The 11,023-nt window shown below is 40.0% G+C and overlaps 1 long non-coding RNA gene across 2 annotated transcripts in view; it reads right to left on the bottom strand.

Annotated features, from left to right (window-relative positions):
• Positions 1-9,238, bottom strand: part of LOC102546931 (uncharacterized) — a 150,036-nt gene extending 140,798 nt beyond the window's left edge. Inside the window, exons 1-2 of one of the 2 annotated variants that reach the window (XR_015642502.1) lie at positions 9,143-9,221; positions 8,664-8,740 (exon numbers count right to left, since the gene is read on the bottom strand). This is a non-coding gene — a long non-coding RNA (uncharacterized LOC102546931). Of the gene's footprint in view, positions 1-8,663; positions 8,741-9,142 lie in introns of both variants that reach the window. The other variant, XR_015642503.1, reaches the window with a different exon arrangement.
• Between the last annotated feature and the right edge of the window lie 1,785 nt (positions 9,239-11,023).

The raw sequence follows: 11,023 nt of genomic DNA on the forward strand, positions 1-11,023 counted from the left end.
TTGGTTATTTTATTTTTATGTTTGAAGTTTATGGTAATAAGCTCCTGTGTGTAGGAAATCTTTTATAATCTAAATATTACTGTCCACATAAAATATTATATTGCCACTACAATGCAAAACAGGTCTTGATCACAATGATGCCCAAAGCACTGGAAAAAGTCAGGCTGATTCATCTCTAAAGGGAAGGCCAGGCAGAAGGAAAAAGTCAACCAAGGTATTCAAAGCAAGGGCAGCAAGTCATACGGCAAATCTACAAATCTATCAGAATCCACCCATAGAAAATATACTGACCAATTAAGAATTATTCCAGGAATGCAAATTGAAAGAAAGAAAATCTCATATAAGTGTTTGAGGTAAACATACACACACATACACACACGTGTGTGTGTGTGTGTGTGTGTGTGTGTGTGTGTGTGTCACATGCATTTATGCTCCTGCCAAGCTTAGTAATAAAAAATGTGATTTCTTTCATCAATTTGACTCTTTGATTTGCTTTTGTTTTTAGAAAACTTAGTTTTTTATGTGCTGTGTGTGTATGTGTATGTTCTGTGTATACGTATGAACACATCTGTAGTTGTCCACAAAGTCTAGAGGGAGGGTCATATCCCTGAGAGCTAAATTTATAGTCAGTGGGGAGTCACTCATTGTATGTTCAAGTAACTAAATTAGGTGTTCTGAGAGAGCAGTATACACTTTGAACAGTATTCCATCTCTCATGCCTTCAACTCCTTGTGTTGAATAAGTTCTCCAATACAGTGTGATCAAAACAAAAATGTGAGAGTTTAGAAAGCAAGAATCAGAACCCCATTGCTGAGGGTGATAAGAAGATGCATATACATAAATTTTAGGCAGCTATAAATAATCTTAGACTCATGGGTGACAAAATAAATAAAGGCAATTTGAATTGTCATACTCCATAGGTGAAATTACAAGTGATAACACCACTAAGTAACTGAGAATAAATCTAATGAAAGACAAGGAAAGCCTGTACTTTGAAAAATACGAAATTGTACTTAGAGTTACTTTTTTACTTTTATTGAAAACAGATTCTCCTGTCATATAATACACCCCAGTCAAAGTTTCCCTTACCTCCTGTCATTCCAGCTTCTCCCCAACCTCCTCTCCTCTAGACCCACTCCCACACTGTTTCCTCTTCAGAAAAGATCAGACTTTTCCATGATGGAAAAACAATGTGCTCAAAGAAGGGATAGCATTTCAAGTTGTCAGTTCTTTAATTTCATTTTATACTCTGTGTGTGTGTGTTTGTGTGTGTGTGTGTGTGTGTGTGTGTGTGTGTATGTTTGTGTGTGTGTGTGTGTTTGTATACTTGTATTCACAGGCCATGGCATACATGTAGAGGGCAAAATATATCTTGCAGGAGTTCATTTTCTCCTTCCATCATTTGGGTGCCAGGAGTAGAAGTTGGGTCTTTAGTCTTGGACAGTGAGTACTTTTACCCTGTAAATCATCTGTCTTCTTGAACTTTTTAATTTTTTCTTCTTATTTTAAATGATTTGTAAATTCATCTATGCAATCTAAGCATATATATAATATATATGATATATAAAATATGAGCCATGAGTCACTAAAGATAAATGTGGAAAAGATAAATGAGAACAGAACACTGGTCTTCCCAGATGTCTAGAGGAAGGATCATATCCCCGAGAGCTAAATTTATAGTCAGTTGGGAGCCACTCATTGTATGTTCAAATAACTAAATTAGGTGTTAGTATACACCTAAGAGAGAGCAGTATACACTTTGAACAGTATTCCATCTCTCATTCAAACCCACAAATGAAGTCTACCAGAGTAGAAAGAAACAGATTTCAAAAGAGAAACAAGGTACTCCCAAATCCACTCATGAATATAAGACACAGTTCTCAGCTCACTAAGGGGAAAATGTGGCAACAGGTATAAATAAAATGAGCTCTACATATAAAGCAATTGCACCTGAATTTCTCACTTTACAGCATACATACAAATCCAGCTTCAGGTTTGTGTATATTCAAAAAACAAAAACAAAAAAAAAACAAAACAGCAAAAAAAAAAAAAAAAAAAACCCAAAACATTCTTTGAGGGCCAGAAATGCGGCTCAGTAGAAAAGAACTTGGCTATCATGTTCATAAAATGTGAAAGCACAATTCAAAACAACAATAAAAAATAGGAAAGAGCTATGGTTGGAAAATATATTTGCAATGCAAGTTAATTCAAACACTATAAGCTAAATTTTTGGTTATAAATGGCATATGTGGAGTTGGAGAAAGGGTTCAGGCATCAAGAGCACACACATGCTTCTCTTATAGATGATCCAAGTTCAGTTCCCAGTGTAAATATTGCGCAATTCACAACCACCCATAAGTCTATCTCCACCATATCTGATCCTCTAATCTTCTCTCCTTAGCACCCTACAAATATGTGCATGCCTGCCCATACACACCGACTTTTTTTTAAAATCAAATAATCAAGACATGATCTCATAGTGTACTTCTGGCTGGCCTGGCAGTCTTTATCAACCAGGACAGCCTTGAATTGATGTGAGTCCATAATTCGTTGCCTCCCTAGAGCTAGTATTAAAAGTATGTGCTACCATATCTGGCAAAATGAATCATTTTAACAAAAGAAACAACATATACCTAAGGATAAGTTCAGGGCTGTATGACATCCCATCACAGGACATGATGGGAAATTGGGGATGTTACCATTTAGTACAGCTGACGCTTTTGCCCAGAATGCAGTAAAGGATGGTCCTCACACAGGCATCCTGTCACTTTAGAAAAGAAGGAGAAAGAACAAGGAAAGAGGCACATCTGTGCTGTGTAAAAACATCATTGCTAGAATCCTGAAGATTCCATATCATTATCCAGAGTTGTGCTTTTAGTCATGATGGAGCTTGAAAAGCAAGATTCACCTTTTAGTGTGCACATATGCCTGCATTTAAAAAACCTGTTAAGATGAAAAGAACATCATGACTTCTACAGAGACAGCTGTCTGCCTCTGCTCCTGGATGACTCAATATTGAGGTCTCAGAAGCAGTGCACTCAAGATCAAATACCAGTAAGAAATGTTGCCAACTCAATCAAATGAGCTTGATAAAAATTCGGAATTATCTATCAAGCACCAAATTGAAAATGTCACAGCTGACCACATGGGGATAAAGCCCAGAAGAATGCCCATGTTAGGATTGGAATTTCAAGTTATTACTGAACACATGAGAACTATCTGTGGTTGGTTATGGTTGCCAAGAACAGACAGTAAAGTTTAACAGGTGAAGGAAGGCTTAGGATTGAGTACTGAATCGTCAATGCTCATTATGGTCATTACCTAGAAGTTAGTTAAAAAAAAATAATGGTGTTGATGTCATCTACAGGAAGTCTCCAGGAAAAAGATGGTAAAAAGAGTTTGTTTTCTTTCTTTCTTTTTTTTTAGAAATCAAGAAAACATGGAAAAGAAAAAAATATAATGTGGTGGACTTTAGTGCAAAAGTGAGTGGAACGATGGATTTTAGACATGACCTTGAGCAAAGTGACTTCCAGATGCTCTGGATTCACAGAAGCAGATGATTGGAAACAATTTAATTGCTGTAGAGCAGTTGGTATATGAACAAGGTATGGTGCCAGTCTGGCATAATGGACCAAGCTTTAATTTCAGCATTCAAATGCTGAGACAGATCTCTCTTCTTCAGAGTCACCCTTGGCTACATAATGATACTTGTATTTTTTTAAAGGTTTAATATTAATATAAAATATAAATTATATCAATTACAAATAGTATCTATGTCAATTTATACACTTAAATTATTATTATTTTTTTTTTAAAAAGGATACCCAGCTAATGATTGTTGACATTCCGTTCTGTGAAAGAAACCAGGTACACATGCAAAAATACTGTACAATTCTACAATTGTGAAATACACCAGGTAGTCAAACCCATCAAATCAAAGTAAAATGGCAATTGCCAAGGCATGGATGTATGAGTGAAGAAATGAGTGTGACGTTTCTGTCAAGTCAGATAAATAATCTCCAAAGATCTTGTGCTAGGTATGCCCTGTACTCAACGCGATCCACACTTAACAGGCATACAGATCTCATGCTGTATTCTAACCAGAATAAAAGAGCATGAGCTCCTGAAACAACATGTTGAAATTCTACTCTTAAGATGGCAAGAGTCACAGGGTGGCGTATAGCAATGAAGGTGGGTGAGGAGTTTAAAACTGTGTTAGCTTTCAGAGACTGGGCCTCATAGGCAGCTCAGGCTCCTTTGAAGCTGGTTATCTCCCTGCCTCGGCATCAGAGTATTGGGGGGACAGGAAAATGTAATTATGCCTAAATACCAAATTTCATCAACAGGAGGGTAGAAGTTGTGAAGTTCTGACCGGGCTGATTACATAAGGGATCTGGTGCAACTTGCTGCAATGAGAATGCTGGTGAAGACTATGCTGCAACTGGACTTGGAGTGTAGCACCAGTCTGAGACCCATCAATCACCCCCAGCAACGTTATTGTCAGAGAAGGGGATGGCATCCTCAGAAAGTTGAGCCATTGGAGTCTTGTGTGATGCCATTTACTTCCACTAAAAATGAAGGATGAGATCACCTGCTGAAACTTGGCAATGCAGACAAGGTGGCTAGATTGGTAGCAACTGGAGTTCTATACAAGTTACAGTCAAGCTGAAGGGTTGCCGGCCAGATAAACACAGCAGAATCTACCAGAGAGTACAGTACCACTCACTGCAGGACGTGGGTCCCCACAGTCTGCTAGCACAAGTGTGGAGCTACGGTATCATGCTGTTCTAGGGATAATTCCTCAGAAAAGCATATTTCCTACCAATCACTTCACTGAAAGTTTGTGAATTTAAGAACAGGGAACACAGTGATGGGTCTTTGCACAGATTGAATTATAGTGACACATCAAGCCTTGACTGAGACGGAAGAGGGAAAGCAGGATAATCCACAGATAGAAAAACAAGAAATGGTTGAAGGAACTCACTCAAACATTTGAAATAAAGCCGCTAGAGCAAAACGCTAGAAAGATGGGAAATTGGGATCTGTGGATAATGTTAAACTTGCTACTTTGAAAGTAAAGATACTTTTAAGATTAAGGTGAAGAGCTAGAAAAATATTATACAGGGAAGTATTTAAGATAAGGGAGAAATATGCAAATTATAAATATTCCAGAGAAGGAAGTTTCATCTAGGGTTGGAAGTATGGCAGTGCAATGGCTTTGGGTAAGGTAGTTCAGTTCAAAGGCAATGTGACCTCAAGATGGATATTGGCCAAGGGCATAAAATAAAGGAATAGATGTTAGGCAAGGGGCATTCCTGCTGGCTACAGTCAGAACTGAGACATGGGTGAGCCTTTCTCAGAATGACTTGAGAACTGTCAAGCTTTCATCTTCAACTTTCATCAATTGATATGTTGGATAGTCTATATTCAGAGAATCCAGACTCACAAATGATATCTTAAAATAATCTGGTGATTGGTGGCCCCAAGTTTGGCACTAGGATTAGCTGTGACAACATGATACTTTATTGATAGTGGACTTTTCTTGACCTTCTAGCTATACACACACACACACATACACACACACACACACACACACACACACACACACACGATCTTGGCAATACAGCCTTTTTCCTGTTGCTTTCCAAACGCTTAAGAGTAGATTTCCAATCTCTAAGCTTCATCCTCTCACTGCTTGAATTTGCTGTATGGAAACAACCTAGGAGACTTTTATCTACAGGTATTAATGGTAATTGATTTGAAGAACCAGAAAAATTCAGACCCCCTAGCAAACAGAGTAGAGCCAAAAATGTAGGTTAGCCAGTTCAGTGACTCTGTTCCAGGAACTTGACTGACCATAGAACTGATAATTATACCAGACGGTTCAGCAACTTTCTACCAGGAACTAGCTGACCATAAAGTTAGATTAAAATCTTAAAGAACAATCTTGAAAAAGAGGAAGCTCCTCCCAGGAACTAGCTGACCATAAAGTTAAACAATCTTGAGAAACAGGAAGCTCCTCCTTGTGATTTTTCACTGGTATTCTCGACATTTGTGGTTTCTTCCTTTAAATACCTCTTCTCCCAGCCGCTCAGGGTTGAACTCCTCTGCCCATGTGTGGGATACGAGTATTGACCCCAGTGTACTGGTTCCTATCAATAAACCTCATGTTTTTACAGCAAGGACGGTCTTACATGAGTTCTTGGGGGGTAGCTTCATCCCAAGTCTTTAGTGAGGGTCTCTCTGCTTTGGGGGTCTTTCAGATTGACTAATTAGTCAATGCAATTTAAGCAGTCACATAGCTGGAGGTTTCAAGACACAATGCACTACCCAGAAGACATTTCTTTGTTTTTTAAATTGGATATTTCTTTATTTGCATTTCAAATGTTATTCCAGGCTTCTTGTCCATACTCCCCATCCCCTCCCACTCCCCTTCTTCAATACAGGTGTTCCCCTCCCCATCCACCCCTCTTCCCAACCCCATATTCCCTTACACTGGGGTCTAACCTTGGCAGGACCAAGGGCTTCTCCTTCCTTTGGTCCCCAACAAGGCCATCCAGAGGACATTTCTTAAGTCAGAATCTCAGAATTTTATTCTAAAAATGGTTGAATTCCAAGCTCTGTGAGAGAGACAATTAGAAAGTCTCTCTCTTTTTTTAATTTCTGAAATGTATTCCTTTATGGACCCAACATTTAAAGACCTATTACACATAACCCAAGGTACTGGGCATAAGAAATGGCCCAGCTAGTGCCCCACACATCAAATAATTTATAGTCTGGTAGAAAGACAGACAACTGTAAGAATGAAAGAGACAGAAAGGAGAGGCCAAAACACAGTCCCTTCATTTTCTCTGGAAACTGGTTCATTGTAAATGACCCATCTGTTTCTTCCCCCACCAGCTCTGGTGACCCTTTCTATGCATCCTGAAACATGTAGCTGAAGTTTCTTTTAAGTACAAACTTAAAAAGAAAGAAAGAAGAACCTTTTGTTAATTCTGCATATTCTTCCATTTCCAAACATCTCTTCTTAACCAAAATAATCTTAAGTTTGGATACATGTTGAATTTACCTGAGAGACTTTTAAATATACTTGTGATCGCTTTTAGCTTCAAAAAGCCTCAGATACAACCGGTTTTATAAAGTGGGTTTTTTTGTTTGTTTGTTTTTTGCTTTTTTGTTTTTTTGTAAAAGTTGACACATAGGGATTCTAATAAAGCCATGGAAAAGCTACTTTTCTCAAGAGGGGTAGGGCAGTGTCTTGACCTCATTGAGCATGCTGGTCATCCCTATCATTCCAGCAATCAGGAGGTTTGAGACAGGAGGATCAGGAGTTCAAATTCAGTCTCAGGGATGGGCTTTCTGTTATGCCATGACATGAGTCTCAAGGTGAGCCTCTCATTGGTTGAACATTTCCCTAATTTCTGTTTCATCTTTATCCATGCAGGAAAAATTGGCTGAGTTGGTGTCCCAATCCCTCCATTGGATGCTCTACCTGGTTACTAGAGGTTGCTATTTCGGCCCCATATCCCCTACTACTATGGATTGTAACTAGGGTCACCATCTTAGATTCCAAGGAGCTCCCATTCTCCTTGGTTTCTAACTCATCCCAGAAATAAGCTCCCCTATTTCATGTCTCTCTCCCAGTTCTCTCTTCCTCTGTCCTCCCCACACTTGATTGCTCCTATTACCCTCCCCATACTCCTCCAACACATTTCCCTCCTTCCATCTACCACTGATATCTATTTTATTTCTCCTCAGTGAGATTCAAGCCTCCTCTCTCAAACCCTCCTTGTTACTTAGCCACCTCCAACACTACTAATAATGTTCTGCTTTACTTGCAGACAGGAGTCTAGCATAACTGCTCTCCGAGAGGCTCCTGCCAACAGCTGTTGGAAGCAAACGCAGAGACCCAGAGCCAAACATTAGGCAGAGCTTGGAGAATTTGTGGAAAAGGGGAAGGAAAGGTTTAAGAAGCTATGGAAGTGGCGGATACCACGGAACACTTAAAGAACTAGTGAATCCAGGCATATAGGGGCTCAATGAGACTGAACCATCAACCAAAGAATATGCATTGGACCGACTTAGGCACCGTATGTGGGAATGGTAACAGCAGAAACAGGGACCGTCTCTGACTCTGTAGCCTGCTTTTGGATTACTTTCCTCTAATTGGACTGCCATGTCTAGCCTCCATAGAGCTGTACCTAGTCCTGCTGCAACGTGATATGCTAAGGCTGATTGATATCCATGGAAAAGGGGAGATAAATTGGGGAAGGAATGTGAGAGGAGGGAATGGAAGGAAGGAGTAAAGGAGGGGAAGCTGCAATCTGGATGCAAATTAAATAAATTAATTATTGAGAATAAACAAAACAAGGACAATAACCAAAAAACAAAACAAAACAAAAAACAAAGTCAGTCTCAAATGGCATAAGTAGTCAATAAATGGTAGCTGTTATCTTCAAATTAATCAGTGTTCATCACTCAGCTTGCTTCTGACACGTGGATGATACAATTTATCTAACAGGAGCTGGGAGACAGCTTCAGCTGGCTATGGGTAAAATGACTTAGGAATTACTTTACTTGTACTTGGTTTCCTCAATGCACTGACAGCTAAAAGGCAAGACTCTTGACAGTCAGTTTCTCCATCTATGAAATAGGCAAGTTACCATGCTGGTGAGAGGGTGGGTCTATTCATCCTTGTAAAAGTCCAGACGAGTTCACGACTTCCGTCTCCATGAAGCACCTATAACAGTGGAGACATTTACAGCCAGTCTGGTAGGTGAAAGCTGCAGCAGAGCCAGCCTTAATCCCTGCTCCCAAACCCTGGAGCACACAGAGTTGTAGAGCTTATTGGTCCCATTAAACCCCTGATAAAATGACTGTAAATTAGTTCCTGAAGAAAATGTTCATGACCTTTGCTTTTTATGCTCTGGGTGGATATTACACCCCACATATTTCCAAAATGTCACCTTTCATGGCTATGCCTGAGAAAGGGAGAAGCGGAAGTGCGAAGAGTTGGGGCAGGGCCTCTCCCCAGGTCTATTATTTGATTTTTTTTTCTGATTTGATTATTCTTTTCTTTTCTCCCCAGGGCCACTTAGAAAATTTAATGAATGGCTTCAAACATGGATGATCTATTGAGTACCTGAGTTTAACAGCCTCTCACTGTACCCTGAAAATACACCCCATGTGCGTCAATGGCAGTGTTGCTACATCACTTCTGTTCTGTAATTTGCTTTGAAGATTCAGATCCATGTACAACATGGAGTTGTCTAGACAATTGCATCCAAGTATCTATGACATAATAATCATACCCCTCCCCCTGGGGACTGTCTCTTGTTCCCTTCCCTTTGCCCTTGAACCTCTTCTTTCTAGCGATTCCCTCCTGTTTTCTTGTCTCTTAATTAAATTGCACCCTTTCCTATTTTCCTGGAGGGATTCCTCACGGGTGCTTCTACATTTCAAGACGTTTCCTTTTCCCTAACCTTGCCATTCCGGGCCAAGTTCTTCCTACGAACAGTAGGATGCAGAGGAGGTACCTGGCGCCTATCCAGAGCAAAGCAGGAAAATGCTACAAATGAGAAGGTAGAGAGGGGTCTGCCTGCTTTCTTTTGGCAAAAAACCCTGCTATAGAAACCTATGTAGATGAGGGGGCACTGAGCCATATATAAGTGAGTAATTATCTACTGTTACAGGCCTTATTATCTCTCCAAATGTTTGCTGAAATTCTGTTGGGCAACCATCTGGACCCAGAGATTTACCCGTGGATAGAGAGCACATTGTGGTTTTAAAGTGAGATAGGAAATTTTCTTTCTCTAATTCTTTTCTGTCATCTTCTGTTAAATAATTTAACCGAATGTCTCTTAGATAGCTCTCTGTGAGTCCTCAGAGTAAGTGGTTCTGTGTGAGACACTCATATAAAATATTCTTTGGAAGTTTTTTTCCCCTTTTCCCCCACTAGAGAATCCAAGGACAGTTTGCCATCTGTTCTAAGAATTTCATTAATGCACTTATTTTCTCTTTCTCTTTGCAAGAGTGGTCAGTCCAGGTAATTTGTAGCCTTCTCCCCGTTCTGGGAGAGCCTTGTAGCCCAGAAGCCTCACCCCATCACTGTTAAGTCCCGGCTCTCTCATTAAGGCTTCTCTCTAGTGGCTTTGTTAGCTATGAACAACAAAGCCTGTGTCCCAAAATCTGGCTTGGTATCAATAATTTAACAACATGTCATAGACAGCAGTGAACCACGCTGCTCGGGCTGAAATATTCCTAGGGCTCTCCATCTATTATGTTCTGCTTTCCTGGTACTTGGTGACTGAAACACAGGTGGGCATGCATTTTCCCAACTCTCAAGAAAGGATAATGGCATAGGGGAAGGTCTATTTGCATTACAAAAGGAACCCTCGACTTACCAGAAAGCTCACCTCAGACAGTCTTGAAATTAAGAGTTCCTCTTTGGTATGTGAAAGTTTATAGGCTTAGTGGACTTGGGGCTTTCTGTGAAACCTGTCCTCCCAAGAGGACTAGCCAGCTCAGACATCACAATGGACTCACCCTCCTTCAGATATGAAAGTGGCAAATCTGTGCATAAAATGTCTGAAATATATCATCTCCAGACCAGGAGTTCTGCTTCAGATTTTCCTGTTCAGAGTAGACACCAGGACAACTGCACCTGATGCTCAGACTTTTGTGTAGAGACCTGGTCAGGTTCGTCTCCACAGTTCCAGAAGAAATGTCCAAGTAGTAAAACTTCACACAGCTTTGAGAAATTTCTGTTGTATTAATTGCATTAGGGAATTGGAGAAAGTTCTTAACACTACAAACATCATAGACACATAAATACCCAGACACTGTTTGTATCATTCTTAACTTCTCTATCCTAGGACTACAGGTCCTTTTCTGTGTGTTATAACTCAGTATCTAGTTGTACAAGTAAGTTGTCTGTTCCAGGGACACACCTCAGTGATGCAGGGAACTGTGCCTGGCGCACTCTACCTAGTGTCTCTATCAAGTCCTGAAGCTGAACTAGCCT

Source organism: Rattus norvegicus, chromosome 18, assembly GCF_021556685.1.
Source record: "Rattus norvegicus strain SHRSP/BbbUtx chromosome 18, alternate assembly SHRSP_T2T, whole genome shotgun sequence".
In the NCBI taxonomy this organism is placed as follows: domain Eukaryota; kingdom Metazoa; phylum Chordata; class Mammalia; order Rodentia; family Muridae; genus Rattus; species Rattus norvegicus.